This window comes from Chrysochloris asiatica, unplaced genomic scaffold (assembly GCF_000296735.1).
Source record: "Chrysochloris asiatica unplaced genomic scaffold, ChrAsi1.0 scaffold00001, whole genome shotgun sequence".
Taxonomy (NCBI): domain Eukaryota; kingdom Metazoa; phylum Chordata; class Mammalia; order Afrosoricida; family Chrysochloridae; genus Chrysochloris; species Chrysochloris asiatica.
Window position 1 is genome coordinate 772,660 of NW_006408519.1, and position 16,724 is coordinate 789,383.

The 16,724-nt window shown below is 43.4% G+C and overlaps 1 protein-coding gene across 1 annotated transcript in view; it reads left to right on the top strand.

Moving 5' to 3' along the window:
- The first annotated feature begins 1,734 nt into the window (after positions 1-1,734).
- Positions 1,735-16,724, top strand: part of GRHL2 (grainyhead-like 2 (Drosophila)) — a 196,595-nt gene continuing 181,605 nt past the window's right edge. Inside the window, exon 1 of the mRNA XM_006830613.1 lies at positions 1,735-1,823. The gene's annotated coding sequence lies outside the window, so the exon portion shown is untranslated. The remainder of the gene's footprint in view (positions 1,824-16,724) is intronic.

Genomic DNA, 16,724 nt, shown 5'->3' on the forward strand with positions numbered 1-16,724 from the left:
TGCTGTAACAGAAATAACACAAGTAGGTGATTTTACAAACAAAAATGTATTTTCTCACAGTTAAGGAGGCTGAAAGTCCAAATTCAGGGTGCCAGTTCTAGGGGAAAGTTTTGTCTCTCTGTTGACGCTGAAGAAACGTCCTTGTCTCTTTTCAACTTCTGCTGCTACCCAATCTTCATGCGCTTGGCATCTCTCTTCCCCATTTCTATTTCCTAGCTTTCATTTAATCTCTTTTGTATCTCAAAAGACGTTGACTCAAGATACATCCTACAAGAATCCTGTCTCATTAACCCATTCCCAAATGGGATTATAACCACAGGCAACACACATTTTGGGGTGTGGGGATACAGTTCAATCCCTAACTCTTTACTTATTTAATTCCATAATCCATATGTGCGGGCTAAATTCCTGTCAGAATTTTTACAAAGACTTCATTCACTCTTTGGTCCGTAGCAAAAGACACCTTTGTTAAATTATATTGTTCCCAACCAGGAGAAACAGAACCACAAGTGTCAGTTTCGTCCTGAATCGTTTCCGTAGCAACCATATTAACTTGGAAGGATAAAACACCTTTGTAGTAACTGCTTCTATTGAATTACAATGTAAATGTTATGTCTGCCTGGAAACATCAAAGGACAACAGGTTTAAGGAAAGAGCTCAGTAGCGATTTATAGTTCTGGAATCCCAGGCTGCCCAGGGGAAACGAAGAGAGTCGCTAGGGCCATTTTAGTATCTAACTCAACCAGATCTCCTCAACCATCAAAACTACGCCACTCCCTACCAGCTAAATTCAATAAAGGATGTTCATCGATTTGAAAAGCTATAATTTCCCTGGTATCTTTTACACATCAAGAGACGAAAAAGTGTTTGTTGTGATATAAGAATGTTAAAAATGAAATTACGCAATAGAGACGGCAATCTGGGTTTCTTGTCCCTTCTGCGCACAAAGTAACTTTAGTCCACTCTTCGGCCATTCTCAAACAGTTCTTGCAACTTGGGTATAAAATAAATGCCTGGTTGGTTGTGTTGCGCCTTTGACTCCGGTTGGCTCTTGACAGAGTTCAGTCCTCTTTCTTCCTTCCGTTCGACCTACAATCTCTAATGCTTGCAGGTGTCCCTTTTTCCTCCTCTTCCTCCAGCCTCCCCGCCCCCACGCGGCTTCGGGGAAGAAAGGAAACGTAGCTCGAAGTCTCCTCGAAGCCCTGACCCTCGGCTCCCACAGGCTGCCGCAAAGCTGCTGCGTATCGCCGCTCCACTCAGGTAAACTTCTGAGTGAGTTACCTGCACTTGGAGAAGGGCCTTACCTGAGCGCGCCTCTGCCAATGGCAGCTCACCTGAGGGAGCGCCACAGCCAATCACCGCGCAGCTCGTCCCTAGGGCTTGTACCCTGTAGTGAAAGAATTCAGCTCCTAGCGAGAAAGTTACCTGTGGCCGCCCAAGTCCGCCACTTTCTGCTCTGTGTCTGCCCATTGCCACGATCCAGGAGGACTCCGCGCCGCCCGGCCGCCTCCGAGCTCGGGCCCCCATGTAAGGGGCCCCCCCTTATCCCACCTTTCCGGCTAGGTGAGGGCGCAAGCGGGCGAGCGAGTGAGAGTGGTGAGGGGGGACGGAAAAGCAGAATTACCTGTAGCTCTTGTTCTGCCATCTCGGGCTCTCTCACACACCTTCACCTGCACAGACTTGAAAGTCCAGTTTCACCAGAGGCTGAGGCTCCAGGAAAAGGGGAGCGAGTTCATTGGATCAAACATGTCACAAGAGTCGGACAAGTAAGTGGATCACACGCGCCGGCTGCTGCTACTACCACTTTGGGCTGATGGCAACTGGTTTGTTATGTTTTTTTTTTTTTTTTTTTAATTTCTAGTTTTGGTGTATCCAGACTTTTCCGGATTATGTTTCTACCCTGATCAAGGGGAGAAACCCTACAAGACTGTGAATGTTTAATCCCCTCCTCTGGGCCTTGATAGTAAAGTTGTTTCCCCTACCCCCACCCCCCCTTTCCCTCTTCCTCACCTCCCTGTATGCATACTTGGATGTTGACACAAGTTTGGGGAGATGGGAGTGGGAGGCCTATATTATTCCCCCTCCTCTCCCTTAGTTGCACCCTCCGCTTCAGGCTTCTAGGGCCATTTGGAAAGTTCGCCTGACTTCCTTCGATCTGTCTGCCAGGACCGTTGGAAAAGCGGGTCTTGATAGCTTTTGTGTGAGCGCAACAAAGAGCTTTTATACTGAAGCAGAAACGGCCATTTTCCCGCACTTGGGCCGGCCCGAGTGCGTGTGCGCGTCCGCGTGTGCGCCCCCGACGGGAGGCCGTGGGACGCGGAGGGCCGTGGGGCACGTCCACCCCAGTCCGTCTCCCGCGCCTTTCTGCCCGCCCCCCGCGTGTGACCGTCTGGCGCAGGTGCCCCGGGCCTTGAGGAAATGGGGGGAACTGATTTGAAGTCCCAATTTTGCGCCTTTGCAGGACGCAAAGGGGCACCTGAAATTTATGAATTTACCCTTGAGTTCCAACGGCGCCTGCACTTGCTCCCCTCTCCCCCCTCAAGACCACCATCCCTCCGCGGCCCGGACGCCCCGGCGCTCCACGCTGGAGCCACCACTTAAGGCCAGCGGAACTGCGCCGTCCCGCCGGGCCTCCTCTGGGGGCCCAGGTGGCGGGTCCCGGGTTTCTGCGCCTCTGAGGGCTCGCGGGGAAGCTCGTCTTTCCCGCCCCGACGGGAACTTCAGGCTTGCGGGGAGCAGCGGCCCACGAGGCCTTCAGACCCTGTCGCGTTCCGGCAGCCTCCCAGCGGGCCTGGCCCCCGCCCACGGGTCGGCTTTGTGCTGGCGGGGGGGAGGTGGGGCCGAGGGCGGGAGCCCGAGGGAGTCGGAGGTGGGACTGGTGGCGACACTCCCTTCCCCCCTTCTCTGGGGCGCGTCCCGGCCTGGGAACTGGCTGCGTCCGATTGGGAGTGCGTAGGGGCCGCCTTTTTGCTTTCCCTAGTGTTATGGCCACCTCAAGGAGACCTTTCTGAAGGTGTCTTCTCTAGGACAAGGGTTAGATACCGGGAGGCCGCGAGCCGCCGTCGCCTTTCCAGCAGAAGCAGCCCGAGACGCCTCCCAAAAAAAACAAGGGACTCTGCGGGAGGGAATGGGAAAGCCCAGGGACCTGTCCAGGGGTGGAGGGGAAGGACCATCTTCAAAGTAAAGCCGCTGGTGAGGTAGGCAAATTTAAGAACACAGGCTTAAAAAAAAAACAAAAAACTACTGATTATTAAGACCACTTTAACCACCAATGCAAAATTAACTTTGTCTACACATGGGGGTGAAGAACTTGTATAACAAACACTGGGGAGGGCAGAGATGGGGAGTTTGGGGGTAGGGATGATGGTATGAGAATAGCCCACTCCCCTTTCTCTTCTCCCTTTCTCTTAAACCAAGGAAACACTACCTGAGTTAGAAAATTTAAGTAAGCCAAATAGATTACAGCAGGGTTGTTTTGTGTGTGTATGTTTTGTTTAGATGGTTTAGAAGGTTGCAGATCTAGTGACTATCAGACAAGATTTACTACAATTCCTTAACCACACCACACAACATTTGGTTTAACTGGTTAGTAACTGTGATACAATGTGACTTAGACAAATTCAGAGTAAAAGAAACAATCTAATTTAAATAGGTTATACTCTGCACCAGTGTTGTTGTTAAGTGCTGTCGAGTAGATTCCGACCCATAGGACCGCTGCATAGGGTTTCCGAAGCTGTAAATCTTTATGGAAGCAGAAAGTCTCATCTTTCTCCTGCAGAACTTCTGGTAGTTTCAAACTACTGTCACTGAGATTAGCAGCCCGGAAAATATGTTGGAAGCATAGCAATCTGGTTTCACTGTGGTGCGTTACCTGATTTTGGGGGGTAGTAACTTTAGTTGGATTTAATGAAAGGAGTTTATATATAGCCATGGGTTGCTAGATTAAAAATTTGTATCCTGGGAAAGCAATGTAACAATATCACAAAAGGACATACCATAGCCTATGTGCCTTGAGGGTTGAGAAATGCTTGAAATTGACAAATGACTTTTGGATCATTTTTGTGAATTCTAGCCTACTTTTCTTGATGTTGTAATCGATGTGTGGCAGGGGTGGGTCCATGTTTTAGGAACCTAAAATGTATGCATTGTGTGTGTTGGGTGGGGTCAAGGTGGTAGCTGTAAGTAAAAGAGTTGGAGAGTACCATACTGAGCAAGTGAGAGGCCTTGACATTTACAAATGAGTTTTATCAACTTCATTCCAAATCCTCCTCAGGGGTTGGCCTGTATTTTCTGGAAATAACCTAAAAGAATACACATAGAATGTTTTTTTTGTAAAACCCATTAACGTTTAGATAATCTTTTGAATGACATAAAATATTTCCAGTTAGCAAGTCTGGCTTAAAATAGCATCATCTTGTTTTTACTGTTGTGGACTATTCAGAATTGAAGCTTTCTGTTTTTAAGTTCTGCAATGTTGATGTTATTACTTATTCATACAAAGTATTGTTAAGACATTTTATATTTGTACATATTTTAAAAGGTCTCTGCTCCCTGCTCTTAAATTTCATGAAGATTTGCAATCTGTCAACAAGCATGTGCATTCATGCTAGCAAGAAACTAATAATCCCTTCTGTAAACCTTCATTCAATTCACAGTAAAATTTAAAAAAACAAACTCTTAAACTTACTGTCAAAACATGTGAAATATATTCAGAGTGTGTATGAATGTAATGTATATACATACACATGCTATTGTTGTTAAGGGCTGTTGAGTCAGTTCCAACTCATAGTGACCCTGTGTAGGATTTCTGAGGAGCAGCTGGTGAGTTTTAACTGTAGACCTTGCAATTCAAAAGACCTTTGGGTCCACTGTTTATCCTACAGCGCCATACCAGACCTCTACACATATACATTGTATATTCAATGTATGTCCACCTTATCTATATATAAAATATTTTATTTGACACAGCCATTTTTCATTCATTAGCTAAATATAATTGATTTTGGGTTACCTAGTATGAGTAGTCCTAGTGTGGTTGGGTAAGATAAGCACTGGATTGATAACCTCAAAGTTGGCAGTTCAAACCTACCACCTGCTCCTTGGAAACCCTATACAGGGTTGCTAAGAGTCAGAATTTACTTGATGGCTTAATAAGCACAACAGTATGAGGGTTAGTAAAACAAACATTGCAAGAAAATCCTGCTGTTATTATTGTTAGATACTGCTGAGTGGGTTCTGACACAGAGCAACCCTATGTACAATGGAATGGAACACTGCCTGGTCCTGCGCTATCCTCACAGCTCTTGATAGGTTTGAGCCTGTTGTTGTAGCCACTGTGTTAGTCCATTTCATGGAGTCTTCCGCTTTTTTCTTGACCCCCCCACTTTACCAAAGCATGATGTCCTTCTCCAGCGACTGGTCCTTCCTGACAACATGCCCAAGTACAAAAGATGAAGTCTCTCCATCCTCACTTCTAAAGAGCAATCTGGACATACTTCTTACAAAACAGATTTGTTCTTCTGGCAGAATTCAATATACATTGCCAATGCAATAATTCACCTGCATTATGAATAAGGTGTTCCTTATTCATGTTCCAGCTTTCACATGCATATGCGGTGACTCCTCAAAGTGATGTCTTTGCTCTTGAACACTTCAAAGAGAGAAGTCTGTTGATTTTTTGACTGCTGCCTCCATGAGTGTTCTATGACATAATCATGTAAACCTTTTTTTGTTGTTGTTGTTGTTAAACGTTTTACGATTTTGCATGGGGTCAGTATGAGGTGGCACCGATTTGATGGCGCCCACCTAACAGTTTGATTTGGTAGCAATACTTTTTTTTTTTTCTTAAATGTTTTATTGTGAATTATGTGATAGTTTACATGGGAGAACATTAGTTTTACATTCATTCTATCTGTATATCGTCTCATTGCCATGATTACAATCCCCTCCATGCAATCCTTCCCCCGTACCCCCCAGGTCTTCAGCACAAAGTCACTCTCCCTCTCTGGATCTAAAGTCTCCAGCTGCTCCATCGCTCCACATCATCATCTCTGCCTCCATTTCAGCCATCACTGCTTCTCTGGGTAGGGTCCTGCTCTCTGCTCTTCTCCCTTGATGGTCCTAGGGACCTCCGCTCCTAGACTGAAAAGTTAATCACTCCCCTCCTTGCTATAAAACATCTACCTTTACATTTCCGACCCTTACAATCAGTCCTGATAACAATTATTCACTATAGTATTACAAGAGACCTGTCTGTATTTCATTGCATCAGCGCCGCCTAGTTAGATTGAATACTACTCACTGGAGATTCTTCCTTCCTCCAGGCCCTCTGGATCTAGGTTCCCTCTTGAAAGCTTGTAAGCCAGTCACTTCTTGCCTTTGTAGTCCCCCGCCCCCCATTTTGGGTAGCCGGTGTCCAAATTGCCCATCCCTATCTACTCTGTGTGTGGAGGGGGTGGGAATGATTCTTGCTGTAATTGTATAAACCTTTGTTAAACAAAAATATCGTAGATAGCTTTATTAAACAAAAATCACAAAATGTGTAGCTACTGTTTCTTGACATATTTTCCATATAGGTCTATATACTTCTGAAGACAGTGTTTTCATTTAACACTGAACTGATAACCCCAAGGTTGGAAGTTCAAACCCACTTCAGAAACCCTATACAGAGCCTCTCTGATTCATAACTGACTCAACAACACTTAACAATAGCAACAACAATAGCCCTTCCTTGAAGGATTCTGCAACGTTCATTTTACACTCTATCAAAACCAGTAGTTTTGGCGTCCTTGAGTGATTCAGATCCTATTCCTTTTAAATGTTCATTGAGTTTGGGGAACAAAAAGAAGTCTGAAGGGGCGAGACCAGAGCTTTAGAGTAGATGGAGTGAGGTTTCCTAATGAGATTTTTCTAGGAGAACTCTTCCTACCCTCAAAGAATGAGCAGGTGTATTGGTAGATGTCTTTCTTTCCTCCTCAATGCAGTTTTCAATTTTTTAAAAAACTTCATAAGAAGCCCCATGATTGTCCTGTTCAGTATCCTTGTAGAAAATCGATCAAGATGACCCCTTTGGAGTCCCCCAAACCAGTCACCGTACTCTGAGCTGATCTCTCTGCCTTAAATTTTAACTAGTCCAGCAGAAGCCACTGTTTTGATTGAACCTTTTTTTTGAAGGTACCCAAATAAGGCTATGACAAGTGTGTTACTGTGAAATTTTGTCTGCAGCCATCCACTGATCGCAGAGACGTGTTGAAACACATTTTGTTTGGAATAAACCCATACATGTATGAACTGGGACCCCAATAGCAATACTTGTAAACTTTTCCTCATTTCATCACATTCAACAGGCCTAGTGGACTATGGCCTCAAGGGGCTTATACTTTAATGGAAGACAAGGCAAGAGCAGACATAATTTTAATTAAGCCAATCAACAACCACTATGCAAGCTCACCAGCTTCTCCTCGGAAACAGGGTCGCTATGGGTCGGAACCGACTTGACAGCACTTAACAACAACAACAACTCTCTACCAATGAACGGTTATCTTTTGGAGTCCTGGTGTGGCACTGTGGGCTAATGCGTCAGACTGCAAAGTCGTTTGAACTACAAGGTTGGTGGTTCAAGCTCACCAACTGCTCGTTGGAATCGATTTGAGGGCACTTAACAACAAGAAGAAGCACTAAAAAGTGAATACAATGACGTATTTATCAAGTCATGTAATATCAGCCTATCACTGCCCCCAGTTTTGCCTGGAATACTTGTTTTTAGTCATTCTATGTGTTTTATCTCAAGGAGCCCTACCATTCTAGAAAAGAAACAAAAAATGCCCAGAGCATTGATACCCCATGTGGATAACTTCTCAAATGATCCAGTTACTGTACATTTAAATCAGTCTCCACTCTTTAATTTCATAAATGAATTTGTTTGTTTCTATTTGATTATATAAGATAGATAATTTTAAGGTCACAAATGTTAAGAATTCCTCATACCTTCCTTGCTACCTATAAATCTCACTGCTATCAAAATGATTCTGACTCATAGCCACCCTATATAGGGTTTCTGAGACTTCAATCTTTAGCTCCTGAAAATATCCATTACTTTATTCAACTAATACAAAGGGCCTTAAAAATTTTGGAAAAAAATTTATTATCTTTTAATTCAGTTTTTCCATCAAGCGTAGAGGTTACAAATTGGGCTGTAAACCTTAAGGTCAGCAGTTCTAAACTACCAGCTGTTCTGTGGGAGAGATGAGGCTTTCTGCTCCCATAAAGATTTACAGCCTCGGAAACCCTGTATAGGGTCGCTATGAGTCGGAACCGACTCCACGGTACATAGCCACCACCACGACCACTCCAGGCAGGTAAAAGAGCAAGTACAAAGACCCAGAGATGGGAGCTCACTTACTCACTTATCATTTTAACGGAAAGGAATTCTGTGGAGTAAATCAGAGAGATGTTTTTGTTAAGTGCCGTCAAGTCGGTTCCAAATCATTTGTTGTTAGGTGTCATCGAGTTGGTACTGACTCATAGTGACCCTATGCACAACAGAACAGAATACTGTCCCGTGTGAGGCCAACCCCACAATCCGTTGCTAAACCTGAGTCCATCACTGCTGCCACTGTGTCAGTCCATCTCATTGGGGGGTCTTCCTCTTTTTTGCCATCTCTCCACTTTACCAAACATGATATCCTTCTCCAGTGACTGGTTCCTCTTGACAATATGTCCCAAGTATGAGAGATGAAGTCTGGCCATTCTGGCAGTTCAAACGACTTTGCCATCTGATGCATTAACCCACAGTGCCACACCAGTACTCCTTGCTCAACATACATATTGAATAAGTCTGGCTGCACTTCTTCCAACACAGATCTGTTTGTTCTTTTGGCAGTCCATGGCACTTTCAATATTCTCCTCCAACACCATAACTCAAATGCATCAGTTCTTCTACAGTCTTCCTTATTCACTGTTCAACTTTCACATGCATATGAGGTTATTGAAAATATCATGGCTTGGATCAGGCACACCTTAGTCCTCAAATTGACACCTTTGCTCTTGAACACTTTACAGAGGTCTTCTGCAGCAGATTTACCTAATGCAATATGTCATTTGACTTCTTGACTGGTGCTTCCATGAGTATTGATGGTTGATCAGAGCAAAATGAAGTCTTCAATTTTTTCTCCATTGACATGGATGTTGTTTATTAGTTCAATTGTGAGTATTTTTGTTTTCTTTACATTGAGATGCAACCCATACTGAAGGCTGTGCTCTTTGATTTTCATCAGTAAGTTAAGTCCTCTTCACTTTCAGCAAGCAAGGTTGTATCATCTGCATATCACAGGTTGTTAATGAGTTTTCCTCCAACCCTGATGCCACATTTTTCTTCATGTAATTCAGCTTCTCAGATTATTTGCTCAACATTGTTGTTAAGTGCCGTCGTGTTGATTCTGACCCCTAGCAACCCAGTATAGGAGCTGGTGAGCTTGAACTACCGACCTTGCAGTTCAAACGACTTTGCCATCTGATGCATTAACCCACAGTGCCACACCAGTACTCCTTGCTCAACATACATATTGAATAAGTTTGGTGAAAGAATCATAGTGACCCTGTATAGAGTTTCTGAAGAGTGGCAGATGAGTTTGAATTGCCAACCTTGTGATTAGCAGTCCAGTGCTTATCTTATAGCACCACACCGGGAGTTTAAAAAATCAGAGAGATAGAGAGCTCTGATAGAGACAGTGGTTGTTGCGAGTGGTTGTCAAGTTGGCCCCCAATTTTTGGTGACACCATGCACAACAGAAGGAGGTACTACTGCCCAGTCCTGGGCCATGGTCAGGATTGGTTTTGGATTGGACAATTGTGAGCCTTAGAGCTTTCACTGACTGTTTTCTGGCAGTAGATCTCCAGACTGTTAATCCTAGTCCATCTTAGTCTGAAAATTTCCGTTGAAACCTGTTCAGCATCATATCTACACATAAGTACCCACTGAGGGACAGGTGGTGGCTGTACATGAGGTGCACTGGCCAGAAAGTGAACCTAATTTCTCAAGGTCAGTGGTTCAAACTCACCAGCTGCTCCTTGGAAACCCTATACAGGGACGCTATGGGTCAGAACCAACTCGATGGCACTTAACACCTTATCCTATATTGCCACACCAGGGCTCTCAAATAAACTTAACCCAGACTTTGCATAATCAAAACCAGACAAAACTATACTTGTAAATAAATGGTCCTAGCATTCAAAATCAGTGAGTAAAGAATCAGGAACCCTGGTGGTGCAATGATTAAGCATTCAGCTGCTAACCAAAAGGTCAGCAGTTCAAACCCACCAGTAACTGTGGAAGAAAAGACCTAGGAACCCTATACAACAGCTCTACTCTGTACTGTAGGATTGCCATGAGGTGGAATTAGTTTGACAGCGTACAACAACGAATACCACTAGTTCTGTCTCTTTCCTTGAGTACCAATGCTTACATTCTCTTCTCTACTGTGGATTAAACCATGCATGTTCCTTAATTGAAAGGTATAAAATAAATGCAGATAGTAGACACCCTCTGGGAATTAGAACTGAATTGAAGGTTGTAAGTACAGATAGTGTTTGTTCTGTAACTCCCACCTTCCTTAAACTCTTAATCCTCTCCTCACAGATCTGTTTGCCTTTCCTCTCTTCCTCTTGCCCTTGTTCAATTTTTACCAGCTGGTATCTGTCAGACAACACTGACTTGTCAGCTGTATTTGGAAGAGAGTTACTACAAACAATATGTTTTGATTACTTTCCTATCTTCAATGAAGTAAATGAGTATACAGGTGAAGTTTACCTATCTAAGAAAAACCAAAATGCTAGACAACATGATAATCTGGATTTATAAAATAGGTCGAAGATAATTGTGTGTGCTTACCAATAGGAATCTCCATAGGAATCTTTCAGATCATTACTTCCCAAACTTGTCTGATGGTAAACATCTCACCTAAGGCACTTGCTAAGACAGCAGATCCCTGGGCTCCACCCCGTAGTTATTGATTCTGTTGCTTCAGGAGAGGGGCGAGGTAATCTGCATTTACACAAATGTCCTAGGTATGTTTATGATTATATGGGTTATGGAAATACTGCTTTCAATGTGTACTTAACATAATAACTTATATGCATAACATAGTAAGTTCATTTCAGGTGCTTAGAATAAGCATTGGGCTGTTAACTGCAATGTCACCAGTTCACTCCCACCAGCTGCTTTGTGGGAGAAAGAGAAGGCTTTGTGCCCCAGTAAAGATTGACAGCTATAGACCCTATACTGGTGTTGCTCTGAGTTGGAATTGACTCACTGACAGTGGGTTTGGGCTTAGTTTTGACCTAGTGTCAAAAAACTGGAACCTGTGAAGTTTTATTTTACGTTGTGCTACATCTGGATGAGCAGCAGGTTCCTGGTTGTCACTACTAGTTTGCATTCAGCTACTAACTCACCAGCTGCTCCTTGGAAACCCCATACAGGTTCGCTATGAGTCAGAACTGACTCGATGGCACTTAAGACCAACAATTAATCTAGAGAGTCCTGGTGTGATGCTGTAGGATAAGCACTGGAGTGCAAGGTCGGCTTGAAATGCAAGGTTGATTGTTCAATCTCACAGCTGCTTTCTCAGAAAATCTATACAGGGTTGTTCTGAGTCCAAACCGACTTGATGGCACTTAATAACAACACTACTGGTTGGTTCAAACCCAACCAGTGGTGCCATGGAAGAAAAACCTGGCAGTCAGCGTCCATGGATATCACAGCCCTGAAGGCCCTATAGAGCGGTTCTACTCTGTAACATGGGGGGTCACCATGAGGTGTACTTGAGTAGGTGGTAGTAGGTTTGACTGTGGTTTGAATGAGTAACTGCTGATACAATTTAAACTCAGGTGTAAGAGTTTCTAGGCCTTCTCTTTAAAGTTATTTGCTTCCAGGTTTCTGCTGAACTTCCCCTTCTAGAAGAATAGGGTTTTGTTTTTGTTTTTTTAAAGTTTTTATTGTAAATTGAGTGATAGTTTATATGGGGCAACATCAATTTTATACTCATCCTATTGTATTTATTTTATTGCAATGATTACAATCCTGAATAGGGTCCTTTTGATAGATTGTATGTTTCCAGAGCTGCTAATGCCCTGATTTAGAGTGATGTCACCCATATGGGTCTCTGCCAGGTGTGTAGCCAAAGGTCAAGCTCAGGTTTCAAACTGGATTCCATTCCCTAGGGAGCTGAGTTGGAGTTAGAAGACCAACTTCGTCCCTCTACAGTTTCATTCACATTATAACTTAAAATGAGTGTTCACATTTCTAGGGACCCCGTTTTCATTGGATTTAGATTTCCTTTATGTGGCACAAAGTCAAAGATAAAGAATTCCGATTCGTTGCTGGTCGTTTGTGAAGTGATTTGATGGTGTGGAGGCTGTAGTTTTATTTCTAGGGCTAATGGTCACTTTAAGAATTGTCCTGAAAGCAATGCTGCTAGGCTTTCTGTTGACCTATAATTAGGTCCTGCTTTAAACTGACTTCAGTGATCAGGCCACCCAAATGGGCTTAGTGACATCTGATTTCAGGAGGATTAGAAGTCAGAGCTGCAGCAATCAGTGAATAATATCTAGCAATGTCTACTAGACTCTGTAAAAGGAGAAAGAGAATTTAGACAAGTAATCAGGTGAGTCAAAGATATAGACAAACATTTCAACAACCCCAAGAAGTGAATAAAATCATACTTTCATGTTAGGCTTTTAAATGTGCTTTTTAAGAAATCTTAAATAATTTAGACAACTGCTTTAGTTCCTTCCTATTCATAGCTTTGGTTTAACTAGGCTTCATTTGTGGCTAAAAAATGAACAATTTGGTTAAATAATACTTCCCTACCTCACTTCTTCCTTAGTCTGAACTAACATTTTTTTCTCCTTTCCTCTTTTTCTTTCCTCTCTCTCTCTTCTTTCCATAGTTCAGCTGTCTCCTTTCATCTTCCCTGATTTTTTCCCTCCCGCCTTAACCCACCCACAGACACTGAATTAATTCCACTTATAGTACTTGGTGAAATTGACACATGCACAGCTTCCATGCTAGAGATAAATGTGAATGTGATTTGAGGTGTCCTGTTAGTCAGTGAACGGTGCCTCATTCTTCTAGCATTTACAGCCTTAGCATTCCTTCCATGGTATCTATAGTTAAGATGATGACAGTAAGTGATGTTGCCTTATCTAATTTAAACCAAAGGAGCCCTGATAGTACTTTAGGATAAGCATGGGACTGACTCCAGGGTCTGCTCTGAGAGGAGAGAGATGAGGCTTTCTGCTCCCGTAAACATATACAGCTCGGAAACCCTATACAGGGTTGCTATGAGTCGGAACCAACGCCATGGTAATCGATTTGGTTTAGGGTTTGAGTTAAATGTTTAGGGTCACTGTTGGTACATTGAGCTGCTAACGGCAGGGACAGAGGTTTCAAACCCACCAGCCACTCTGGAAGAAAGATGAAGCTATCTGCTTCCATAAAGATTTACAATTTCGGAGAAGTAAACACTGGACTACTAGCCAGTTCTGTGGGAGAAAAATGAGGCTTTCTGAGCCTGTAAAGATTTGCAGCCTCAGAAATCCTGTATAGGCTTGCTATGAGTTGAAATAGATTCTGTGGCACTGGGTTTAGATTTGGTTTTTGAGTTTATTTTAAATTTATTTTTAAAGTTCTTAGTATAAGGGAAGCCCTTACCCTAAACTAACTGGAACCCTCATTCATGGTCAAGGGCTTTTAACCTTTATTTCTTTTCAACAGGCAGGAAACTCCTGCTCAACTGTAAAAACTAGGCCCAAGCTGAAACTGGGGAGGGATAGGCTTGGCACCATTGTCCAGGAAGAATTCCTTAGCGAGCAGTGACAGGCTCCATAGGCATTTTTGCTTTGGCCCAGGAAGACTAGTGTGTTGCTTAGTAATAACAACATATATCTAAGAGTTTGGTAGACAGTTTCACTGGTCTTAATTGTTGTTGTTGTTGTTAAGTGCCGTTGAGTCAGTTCAAACCCACCAGCCGCTCCTCAGAAACCCTACGCAGAGTTACTATGAGTTGGCACCGACTTGACAGCACTTTAACAACAATCTTTTAAGGACGCCGACTGCCACAGTGTTCTTCTTCAGAGGAGCTTGTGGTTTGTGGCAGCTGGGTCTCTGGGTTAGCAGCGTACCATTTAACCACTGCACCACCAGCGTTCCTTTCTTATTTGTTGTTGTTGCTAGGTACCATCGAGTCAGTTTTGACTCATAGCGATCCTGAACAGGGTTTCCAAGGAGTGGCTGGTTGGTTTGAACTGCTGACCTTGTATTTAGCAGTCCAGTGCTTATCCTACAGCATCACATCAAGATTCCTTATCTATTGTTGTTGTTAAATGCCATCAAGTTGGTTTCGACTCATAGCGACCCTGCATAGGGTTTCCAAGGAGTGGCTGGTGGGTTTGAACTGCCAACCTTGAGATAGCAGTCCAGTACTTATCCTACAGCTCCACACCAGGTTAAGGTTTTTGAATTTACATGCATATAGGGGGTGTAAGGGGTGGGGGTCCTGGTGTGGCGCTGTGGGTTAATGCGCCAGACTGCAAAGCTGTTTGAACTGCAAGGTTGGTGGTTCAAGCTCACCAGCTGCACTTAACAATAACAGGGGGTGGGGGTGGGAGTGGAGAATGGTGAATGTGAGGGATGTGACTTAGAAGAGGGGGAAAGGTTGGAGTGAAGGGGAGAAGGCTGGAGAAAGGAAAGGAAGAGAACTGTAGGAAGTTGTTCATTGGCCACGGTTGAAGTCTTGAGTTCTAGCATTTTCTCAGCAGAGCAGAGTCCAATTCCATCCTGCACAGCTGAGTTCCATTGAGGGGGGTGGGGAGGGTAATGGACATCCAGGGAATTAGTTCTGTTTTTAACTCAAAGCCTAGACTCCTGGAGCTAGAAAAAGTTTGGGGCAACAAGTTTAGGATTTGCATCTAAATGTTTGGTTTGAAGGGAAGAGTGCTTACTATTCCTGTGTTCAGGGTTATAAATAGAAGTTGAAAATCTGTAAGTTCTGATTAGTTTGAAAAGCAAAACCAAACCCAACAACTTTATTTTTTGTAGGGAGGTTGTTGGGCATATTCACTCCTTAAAACATGAAAATGAACATACAAATGAGCTGTTTAAGATTCTGACAGCACTGCTGGGAGTTAAAATGAACTTTCCTGCCCGTACTCACCCACATCATTGCTCTTCGTTCTCAGTTCAGTGAGCCCCTTAAAGTAACTGCTTTCTGTACTTAAATCTAACTTTTCAAAGAAACAAGGAACACAAGTAACTTTGACCTCTTTTCCTGTATTGCCAATAAGCTAATTAGCATAAGATCAGAGGGCTCAAGCTCCTTCGGTTATTTTTCATCTGTAAAATGAAGTTGGACAAAGTGACCTCTGAGAATAATCACCCGAATCGGGCTGCTAACCTCAAGGTCAGCAGTTTGAAACTACCAGCTATTCCACGGGAGAAAGATGAGGCTTTCTACTCCCCGTAAAGATTTACAGCCTCGGCAGCCCCGTGCAGGGTCTCTATGAATCAGAACCGACTCCACAGCACTCAACAATAACAATGTTCTGTGGGTCTGACTTTCTCCCTCCAAAGGGGTCTGGACTGCTGGTGTTCCCAGGAGTGATGGGGTGTAGAGGTACCTCCACTCCTGCTGCTCTGCACCCCTCGGCCCCAATAAAAGCAGAGACATGGGGATCGGACCGAGGTGACAGACAGGAGGAATTCAGAGGGCCACATGGAATTCAGAAGGGCAACTAGGCAGTGAAATCAGTGGTCTGTTCACAGAAGATGCCACAGCCTCAGGGAGCTGGTAGAGTACCAGCAAATCAGATGAATAGGACTGGCAGGTGTCTGAGAACTGGCTTCCCAGAGAAAGCCTGCTAAGTGGTCTGCTCCAGACAGCCCCATGGAGTGAGAGTGAGAGTGAGAAAATGTCAGAAAGGATGGTCATTCAATGAAGTTTAATAAGCTAAAAGGGTCTTCCTTCCCCACTTCTTCCTTTTGTTTCTCCTCCTTTCTCTTCCTCATCTCCTTATTCTCTTCCTCTTCTTTGCCTTTGCCTTTTCCGCCCTACCTTTTTTCTTCCTCCTTCTCTTCCGTTCTTCTTTTAATAAAATATGATGTAATTCAGGAACACCCACTGTCAAACAACACAGTTTCATAAATGTTCAGAAAAGATCGTCAATAATGTCAATCTAAGAATAGCTGTTAGTACCTGCAGTTGCGCTTCAATTTTAAGGCAACATATTCTTTCACACAGGGTTGCCATGAGTTGGAATCAATTTGATGGCAAATGAAGTGGTTATTATTTCACTTCAGGGCATATAAGAATCATTCATTTAGGCCAGGAATAAAAACATCCTTTTTGGTATCCTATTGTGTTACAGACTTTAAAAGTCTCTGAAGTCCATTTTCTCTGAAGTCAGTACTGGAACCAGGACAAAATGGACTGGAGCCCGTGGGAGGTTTTCATGTTGGATGAATTTTCAGTTGGTTACAAGACCCTTTAAATACATTGGTGCTCCCTCTGCAGACCATAATTTTTTTTGAAGTCTTGGTGCCTACTTTTAAAAGCATGTTTATCTAACATATTTTCAAAAGCATTCTTAAAAAAGGAAAAATAGAGTATGGTCAAAGAATGTCAAATAGAGTATGGTCAAATAGAGTATGGCCTCAATAGAGTATGGTCAAA